Source organism: Propithecus coquereli, unplaced genomic scaffold (genome assembly GCF_000956105.1).
Source record: "Propithecus coquereli isolate 6110/MARCELLA unplaced genomic scaffold, Pcoq_1.0 Scaffold189, whole genome shotgun sequence".
In the NCBI taxonomy this organism is placed as follows: domain Eukaryota; kingdom Metazoa; phylum Chordata; class Mammalia; order Primates; family Indriidae; genus Propithecus; species Propithecus coquereli.
The window spans coordinates 1,997,208-2,007,075 of NW_012143745.1; the positions used below are offsets into that span (position 1 = coordinate 1,997,208).

General features: G+C 35.2%; 1 pseudogene; it reads left to right on the plus strand.

Moving 5' to 3' along the window:
- Positions 1–356: 356 nt before the first annotated feature.
- The window catches only part of LOC105809079, a 34,855-nt pseudogene continuing 25,343 nt past the window's right edge, over positions 357–9,868 (plus strand).

The following is a 9,868-nucleotide window of genomic DNA, read 5'->3' on the forward strand; positions in this document are numbered from 1 at the left end:
CGCCCAGTCAAGCAACTTTTCTGATCTCGGGAGAACAGCTCACAATAAATCTTAGGCTTGTATTGTCATGTATCTGTAAGTAATAAACCAGTTTAATGTAATCTGTTGTGTTTGTGGGTGTTTTGTCTCACCAGACTCACACAAGTTGGTAATCAGTGCACAGTGTACCTGCTTCTCAAAATCGGTGCAGTAAGCAGGGTCTGGTCTAACAAAACCTGGCTCCCCAGCACCTATTGTTGAGTTCCGTCAGGCATGTTCTTTGCTTTTGAGGCAGCACCCCGCTCTTCGTCCTGTGGGAACCAGAGGAAGACTGAGAGCCAGAATCTGAGTTAAAGGTGACACAGTTGAAGGAATTGTGCAAGCAACAACAAATGTTGTTGGAGAAGAAGATGCTAGGAGAAGACTCAGATGAAGAGGAGGAAATGGATACCACTGAAAGGAACAGAAATACTAGTAGCAAAGATGATGAGATGGGTTGCACCTGGGAAATGGGAGAAGATGATGTAGAGGATGAGGCTGAAGAGAACCCCATTGTCTTAGAGTTTCAGCAAGAAAGGGAGACCTTTTATATAAAGAATCCAAACAAGGCTCTCTAAGATTTTTTTGACTGAGAAGGAGAAGAATTAGAATATGAATTTGATGAATAGGGACATAGCTCTTGGCTCTTCAGGGTGAAATTACCTGTGGATGATTCAACCGGAAAACAGCTGGTGGCTGAGGCCATTCAGTCAGGAAAGAAAAAAGAAGCAATGATCCAGTGATCACTGGAAGCTTGTCGGCTTCTTGATACTTTGGGATTACTACGTCAGGAAGCAGTATCTCGGAAAAGGAAAACCAAGAACTGGGAGGACGGAGACTTTTATGACAGTGGTGATGACACATTCCTTGATTGAACTGGCCTGGTTGAGAAGAAGCATCTGAACCAAATGAAGAAGGCTGGCAAGATTGATGAGAAGCCAGAGACCTTTGAATCATTGGTTGCAAAGTTAGATGATGCTGAAAGGAAACTGTCTGAAATTTCTGAGAGACTGAAGCCTCTAGCAAAGCTCTATCAAAGTCACCTAGATGATGATTCATTTTCATGTTGGAAATGAAATCAGGGAGTGCATTAGATGGTGTGTCCTGGAAGAAACTTCACCTGAGAACTTTTGAACTGAGGAAAGAACAACAGAGACTTAAAGGGTTAATAAAATTGTAAAGCCAGCAGAGATTCCAGAACTAAAAAAGACTGAAAGTCAGACTACAGATGCAGAAAACAAAGCTAAAAAACTCTCATTGCCTCTCTTTGGTGCCATGACAGGAGGAAGCAAATTCAAATTAAAAACTGGAAAAGTAGGGAAATTACCCCACAAGCATCCAGAATTCCTTCCAACTCTATTGAGAATGAAGGATGAACCTGAAGTAGAAGAAGAGGAGGAAGAGGAAGAAGAGGAAGAGAAAGAAAAGGAGAAGCCTGAAAAGGAAAAAGTGGAGGATGGAAGCAGTAGGCCACAGCCCGAGATAGAGCCAGAAGCAACAGCACAGGAAATGAGGCTTCCCACGGATCTCACACACTCTAAAGAAACCCAAACCCATGAAAACATGTCTCAACTCAGCCAGGTGGAACAGAATAAAGATTATCAAGAGATTAGCAGAACAGCTTCATCACTTGAGGAACCCTCAGCATCAATGTTCCCAAGAATTCTTTTTCCTTTTGTTCTTTAGAGTGCAAATCCTGGGGGGAGTTTGCAGTTCAGTACAACACTGCCTGCTTCATAGATGGCACTTCTTGCTGAGTCTTCTCATGGAAGAAGGGCAAAAAGGAATGAATTCTGTGTCCTCACATGACAGAAGAGATGGATGGACCAGACAGCTCTCTAAGGACTCTTTTATAAGGGCATTAATCCCATTCATGAGGATGGAGCCCTCATGGCCTAATCACCCCTCAAGGGCTCCACCTCTTACTATTAGCACTTTGGGATTTAAGTTTTAAAATGTGAAATTTGGAAGGACACATATATTCAAATCATAGCCAGTGGCCACAAGGTATATGAGAAAGTGCTCAACAGCACTAATCGTCTGAGAAATGCAAATCAAAGCTACAAGATATATCATCTTATACCTGTTAGGATGGCTATTATATATATATAAAAAAAAAGAAAACAAGTGTTGGCAAAGGTGTAGAGCAATTGACCTAATATTTTATGACTTGATTTAGTCCCCCCAAAATTAATTTTTAATTTATGGTTGAGGTTATTTATTTTAAAATAAGTGACCTTTAAGAAATGACAAAAGTCAACCAAAGTTGAGGCATTAATTTTTGAGATAGAATAACTTGTAAATAGATGTATCTGATCTTTCCTGTCTTCTACAATGAATGCCAAAAATTGTGAATAAATTGTGGTGTATGACTTAATGACTCTGTCTTATCTATTTAAAGACAAATTCTGCAGAATACAATTTCATAAATATGCATATAAATGCTTTTAGAAAAAATTTGCTCTTCTAGCAAATAATCTGTGATGATGATAGTGTAATTTAAAAAAAATGAGATGTTATCTAAAATAATTAGAATGTAGGATATGTCCAATATTCAGTTATGACTTACCATAGGTAGTAGAGTGTTACAATAATGGCCAATGGATCACATTTTTCTGGGTCGATGTCATTACATAGCCTCTTCCCACATTGACCTACGCTTAGCTATGTGACTTGCTTTGGTCAATGCAAGAGTATCATTTGTGCCTTCTGATTTATTCTCTGGTGTTCTCTAAGAACTCCTGTTGAGAAAGACTTCACTGTCTAGTAAATATATAGGACCCATGAAGCATAGAGAATCAGTCTTAGCTAAGGTCCTTAGTACCAATGATACTTCAACAAATAGACCAACTGACAAACATTATCAGTAGAACTTCTCAGCTGAGTCCAGTCCAAATTTCTGATCCACAACATCATGATCAAGTATTCTTGTTTTATCCACTCTGTTTTGGAGTGATTTGTCACGCATCAATGGAAAATCGATAAACCCTATGTTGTTTTCAATTATCTTTAAAAATGCATTATCAGTATATGATGCCAAATTGACAAATAACTAAAACAGCTTTTATGTGGACAGCAGCATCCTGACTGTCTACATGCCTACATGATCAAGGGCCAATTTCTATTGGAGTGACAGATATTTTATAGTCCTGTGGTGTCTGCAAACTCTCCCTGCTGATACTACCAGTAAGAGTTTTAATAATGGTAATATTCACAGCGCTATGCATTTCTAGCTTTAAGCAACCAAGTAAAGATAAGCCGATTTATTTCAAGTTATTTGCTACAACAGCTGCTAGATGGTAAGAGTGATAAATACCTTAACAATTTACATTGGAATGAGTCTCCTATTAGTGAAACTTATTAATAGTACTAAGTGCCCTAAGTTGCTCTACCTTCCAATAAATGCCTTTGCCAAATTGTGGTAATGTGGACTGAACAATTTTAGAAACATTAAGTATTTTCACTTGACTAATGTCGAGTATTTTAGAAATATGCATTTTTTATTGTTTTAAATAATTTGAAAGGTGAATTATTTAAAATTAATGTTTCCTGCCTTTTTCTGAGAAAACTGAATCAATGAGGCTGTGGTAAACAGGTTTAAATATTCGTAGGAATAATTTTTATCTCCCTCAATCTATTTGCTTTCTTTAAAAATCTTAAAATGTCTTAATTATACAATTCATCTGCTCCTGCTACATTTGAGCACTAATCATGTGCATAAACTGGGATGGGCAGTGGTGGCATTGGAGAAGTTGAATATGAGGGATATGGAAAAGAGACACCAGAAGTATATAAACAATCAATATTCCAGATAAGTTTGGAGCACACGTAGCAGAAATAAATTCATAGTTTAATGGAAGAAAACGTTCATAAGCTAATGACTTATACGTGTAGATATATAATCCTCTCTAGATTTCAGTCAAGATTAATGAGAAGCAATACAGATTCCTACTATTTTGTAATTTCTAAACAGAATTGGAAAATAAGTAGAGTTCAAGAATGAAGGCAGAAAGTGCAGTTTCCAAAGGCACAAAACTTCTGTGTAGAAGTTTGTTTATTTTCCTTCCAGATAACTGGGTAAAAGGTATATTGTTAATTCCATAAAGGAACACATTTCCAGGTACTATGTGAGGTCAAAGGATAAATAAAACATGAGCCTGCTTTTGATTACTCTTAATGTAATGAGAGAAAGACAGACATGAATGTCACTGGATAGTCAGAATGTAAGATAGTAGTTAAGCTTCATAATAAAAAGCAGTTAGCAACTACAAAGGATAGAAGACTAATTTCTAATGGGAGGTTTTGAAATGATTCATGGAAGAATAACATTTCACCTTTCCTCCCCTCATCTCTCTGATAATGCAGAAAATCAAAGAGCATTCTTAGTATAGAGCATAGCTTGGATGGAAGAATTGATCTGGAAATTACTAAGCTCAAAACTATTGGAGGTAGTACCAATTGGTGAAGAGAAAGTCCTTACTGTGTTTCAAGCACAAAGAGACACTGATCCCATTAGGCTTCAGGGAAACTTCAGAGTTTAGATTGGTCGGTGCACCTTGCAGGGCAAGCCACCTCCTTGCTTACCCAAGTGTGGGGATCCTTACTACTAGCTTTTTTCCACATCCTGATAGGGACCAAAAATGAGACGCACTAAGCCAGAAGCTGGAATTGAATGTTGAATCTTTTAAATGATGAAATGAAAGGTTGACAATTCATTTTGTGAAAGAAGGAATCATGGACACATTTAGAGCAAAGGTTTGATAACTTGTTATTTATCACTGTGGAAATAATGCAGAAAACAAACTGAAATGATGAATGTGTTCACCAGGGAATTATTGGAGGACAGGACTGGAAAAGATAGAATGGAAGTGTTATTCTGATGGAAAAACAAGGAAAGATATTTTAGAGATATTTAAAAAGTATAGATTGATTCCAGGAAATACTTGGAAATATATAAAATATGCAACAAAATATGCGTAAACACTCTTAACCTCTTTAATTTTTAATGTAATTTAATTTCTGCAACATAGGCACTTTGAAAGTTTTTTTTTTTTTTTCCTATACTTTTTTGCATCACATCTTTCTTGTTCGATGAAACATTTTAAGTTATTGCTGGGTGAATAAAATAGAAGACAGAGCAAAATCTTTACTGAATTATTTCAGTATATTATTAAACCTCACTTGCAAATTCACATAATTAGCAATATCAGAGACTGCTACAATTGTTAATGTTAGGAGCATCCAGCAAAACAAGAACAGTTCAAAAAGAAGTGTTGTATTTTTGTTTAAACATATTTTGTCTGTGTTCTAGCAAATTAGATGTTTCACTGAAAGCATGGTATATAGTTTGAATTTTCAAAGAGCTTTTGTTCCCCCTAAGGAAGAAGAGATGATATGTATCAACATGAACAGTTTGGAAAATGTTATTCTTAAAACAAATAAACTCCTCTAACTATAGTTTATTATCTTCACCCCAATTCCCAAATGCCACCCATAGTCACATAACTTTAATACATTAGGTCTGTGGCTGATAATGTCTTTTCAAAAATGATGTCTCTACTTGTTTTTACAGCATTATTTCACTTACCAACTTATATTGATCTTGGTGACTTCAATCATATGTTTCTATCACCAGGATCCCCAAATAATATACTTTTCTCTTAAACCTAGCATCCAAACAGTAAAATTTCCTCTATATATTGAAAAAGCCATGCTTTATATTTAAGGTCTCCTGTAAATTTCAAAACTTCAGGTTCTCAGAAATTCTATCACAAAAGAAAGCTTCCTGCAGAAGCCATTTCTTGTGAAAGAAGAAACTGGTAATTGTGCAGTAATCTGAAAGTTTTATGTTAAACAAAATGTATAACCATATTTCCTAGAGACTGTTGTTATTTGTGAGAATGATTTACATCTTACTTGCAAAAAGTTCAGCAACTTTCAGTTTTAGATAAAATCTCCAGGTTTTGAGACATAAGCTTTTTAAGGATTTAAAATAATTTTTCATTCTCAGTGAGCTCTGAAAATTACAGTTAATAGTAATTTACTTAATTGAAATAAGACTCAATACATTTATTCCTACACATTTGTATCTTCAATATCACTGTTTTAGCTAATGAGTCTCATAATATTTAATACAAATCATTTAATGTATTTGATCTATTTTGTTTTATTCTTCTTTTCCAAAATAAAAATCCATTAAATACAGAGAATAATTCTCATTTGGAAAATATTATAGAAAATCAATTTTAATGAATTTAATTTGAAAGTTCTTAAAGCCAATTGTGGTGAGATAATTTTTATCCCATAACATGAATAATGCAATAAGAATTTGTAGGCTAAGAGGTCTAAGGTTGATCAAAAAGATATACCATTTTGCAAGCTATGCAAATATAGTTTATTTTATGAGTACCACATCCATAATCTCAAATGTTCTTGGTTCCCCTTTGCTCAAATATCTCTCCCTAAAAGACTTGATTGGATTTTTTAGTGCTGAATTTTTATTTCTGGGATTAAAAAGTACTTAAAAAACAAACTAACTTTAGGCTGGGTGTGGTGGCTCACACCTGTAATCCTAGCACTCTGTGAGGCCGAGGCGGGCGGATTGTTTGAGCTCAGGAGTTCAAAACCAGCCTGAGAAGAGCAAGACCCCGTCTCTACTAAAAATAGAAAGATATTAATCGGACAACTAAAAATATATAGAAAAAATTAGCCGGGCATGGTGGTGCATGCCTGTAGTCCCAGCTACTTGGGAGGCTGAGGCAGGAGGATCGCTTGAGCCCAGGAGTTTGAGGTTGCTGTGAGCTAGGCTGACGCCACGGCACTCATTCTAGCCCGGGCAAAAGAGTGAGACTGTGTCTCAAAAAAAAAAAAAAAAAAAAACCCACAAAGTTTAACCACATACAAAAATTAAATAATTAATCAAACATGTATACATAAGAAATCATAAATAGAGTTTTACTGTATTAAGATTCTGGTATTAACTTCCATTTTCTATTCATAAGGCAATTAGTGAAGCTCTTTGACCCTTGTAATAGGTTAATGTCTTAGCCATGGTTTACATTCAGACTCAGTTTTCATGCCCTAACATGACACAAACCTTCTAAACAAGGATCCACTTCTACATTTTTCCTAGCGTATGCTAACATTCTAATTCATTCACACATTCTGAAACTATCTGTCACTTATCATATGCCAGGTACCTTTCTACTTACTGGGAATAGAGTTAAGAACAAAGTAGACCAGCTTCCTGTATTCATAGCACTTATACAATACAAAAAAGTGTAATGATTGAGATCGTAGATTCTGGAGCCACGTGTCTTCACTGAAACTTCAGCTGCTTTATAACTTTTAGCTGTGTAACTCTCACCAAGTTACTTAATGTCCTTGTAGCTTAGGTACCTGACTTGTAATACAGGAATAACAGTACATCCCTCATATGATTGAATGAGTTACTATAAATAAAGTGTTTGGAACAATGCTGATGCATGGTAATCCCACGTATATGCTATCTAATTTTAGATATTTGTAGCGAAGATAGCCTATAAACAAATAAAAATACAGTTATAATAATATATCTAGCATAAGGAATGAAAATTTTTGGTTGTCCTCTCTTGTAAGGTGGAGAGAGCCAACCAGAAAAGCATTGCATGCAGAGGAAATAGTGAATGCTAAGGTCCTTGAGGAAGAGCAAAGAAGCTAAGAGTGAGAAGGAGAGTAGGAGTTGGTAAGTTCCAAAAGTTAACAGTCTCAGTTTCTCTGTCACCGCCGCCGCCCTCCACCACTTCCTCCTCTTTTTTCCTTCTCCTTCTTCTTACTTATTCCAGAGACCATGATTCAACAACCACAAATAGTCTTTACTTTTTGTTCATCAGAACAAAATCATGAGTCTCTCAAAAGAATACCTAGTCACATCCTTGACCAATGAAATAGATCATTATTATTCCATCTCTCATGTTTCTTGCAATGACTGGGGTGTTATCATCACTGGGAAAAGAGGGGAACTCAAAGAATCATGATGGTTTGCTGATTTTGTCTGAAGAAAATCATAATAAAGATCCCTGGGCTAAAACTTTTTAAGTCCCTCAAATGAAAGTCTTCCCAGATTCCATATCTTAGCACTTCCAACCCTTTCTCACATTGTTTAGTGATCTAGAAAGAATGGTTAAACTAATCTATAGTTGATAATTTAAATGGTGCTAATGAGTCATGTCTATATAGAGAGGTTTCAGGCAGATTTAAATATTTTAAGTAGACCTTCCCAAGCATCATGATTTAAAAGCACGATTTAAACACATTCAATATGGTTTCATTATCCACAGAATATGATCCAATTTCTAGTCAAATTATTCAAAATTTCCACAATTTGGCTGAGCCATTTGTATGAATATGTCTGTGACTATAGCCACTTATTAATTCAAACTGCGTAAAATCGGACACTGAGTTTTTTCGATCCATCATTCCTTGTTTGAAATTGACATGCTCATTCACTAAAGTACCTCTGTTTAAGAATGTCCCTTACATTGTCTGTAGCTTTCATTGGCTTCCACGTGCATATTAAATGCCACTTCTTCAAGAATCTGACCCCAACTCCTACTTGTTACAAATAACATATTCTTTAAGGATTTTTTTTAACCATCAGTATGCACTTCTTATTTGAAATGTCTCATAGACAGAAGATCCTACCTTAAAAAACTAGAAATTTAGAATTAACTGACTTTGATTGAGTCTGGACTTCTTCCATAAAGCTGTTTGATTTTGATAAAATTACTCAATATTTCCGAGCTTTATTTTCTTCCACTGTAAAATCGTTATCATACCTTTTCATGCTTAACACAGTGAACAGTACATTTCTGGTACTCAAATAGATGCCATCCTTAAAATGTGTACATTGTATATTCATATGTATGCCTACAGAATCTCCATTATTAAATTTTAAGTTCCATTAAGGCCAGGAGATGTCTTGCTCTATTTTGTGTTCTTACCATTGGCATATTTTGGATTCCACTATTCTCACAAAGGAAAAAAATATGTAAAATTTTTTGTTCTTTAGAATAATCTATTCACAATTAGAATATCTATTTATATGTAAGATATTTTGAAAGACCAACAGAAGGATGTTTGAGGTTGTTTGGGTCCTTGAAGCACAGACAGAATCTTAGAGGTTGGACTTGTACCTATGACCTTTGTGAACACAGCACATTTATGATGAATAAAGTAATATATTCCTTTTTCCTTTGGTGAGGATCTCGTAAGAACTTGATCTTTCTGTGTCTAGGAAGAGAACTGATAATAAAATACGCAGACACGCAAGTACACATATATCCGTGTGCCTCATTCTCACATAGATCAAATCAGCTACCATAAAAAACCTCGTTTTTTTGTTTTTGTTTAATTTTCTCTCATTAAAGCTTTAAGCAAATCTTAGAAAAAATTCCATAATTTTGAGTAAACAAAAGTAATAATTGAATTTCTTTACAAGATATGTTAGGAAAAGAACAAAAAACTCTTCTACTATGGTGAAAGCCTTTCATATAGTTTATAGTTTATACACAGACAATTACAAATTAGGTACAATTTCAACTGCCTTTCTTTGCTCTTGAACTTAACCTAAGTCTGAGAGGAATTTAATCACATTGCCAGAGTTTACTTCAAATGACTTCATTATAATAGGTTTAGAGAGGCTTAGGACCATCATTTGTTTCCACAATCATCACTTCACCTGATGGAATACACCACAATGTATTGGAAACCAGAACCATCTCTGAAATTTAAGTAGTGGAAGATAATATATAAGTGTGTATTGTGAAAGGGTTTCAGTCCAATGTTCTTGGTATCAGCCACTCTATATTAA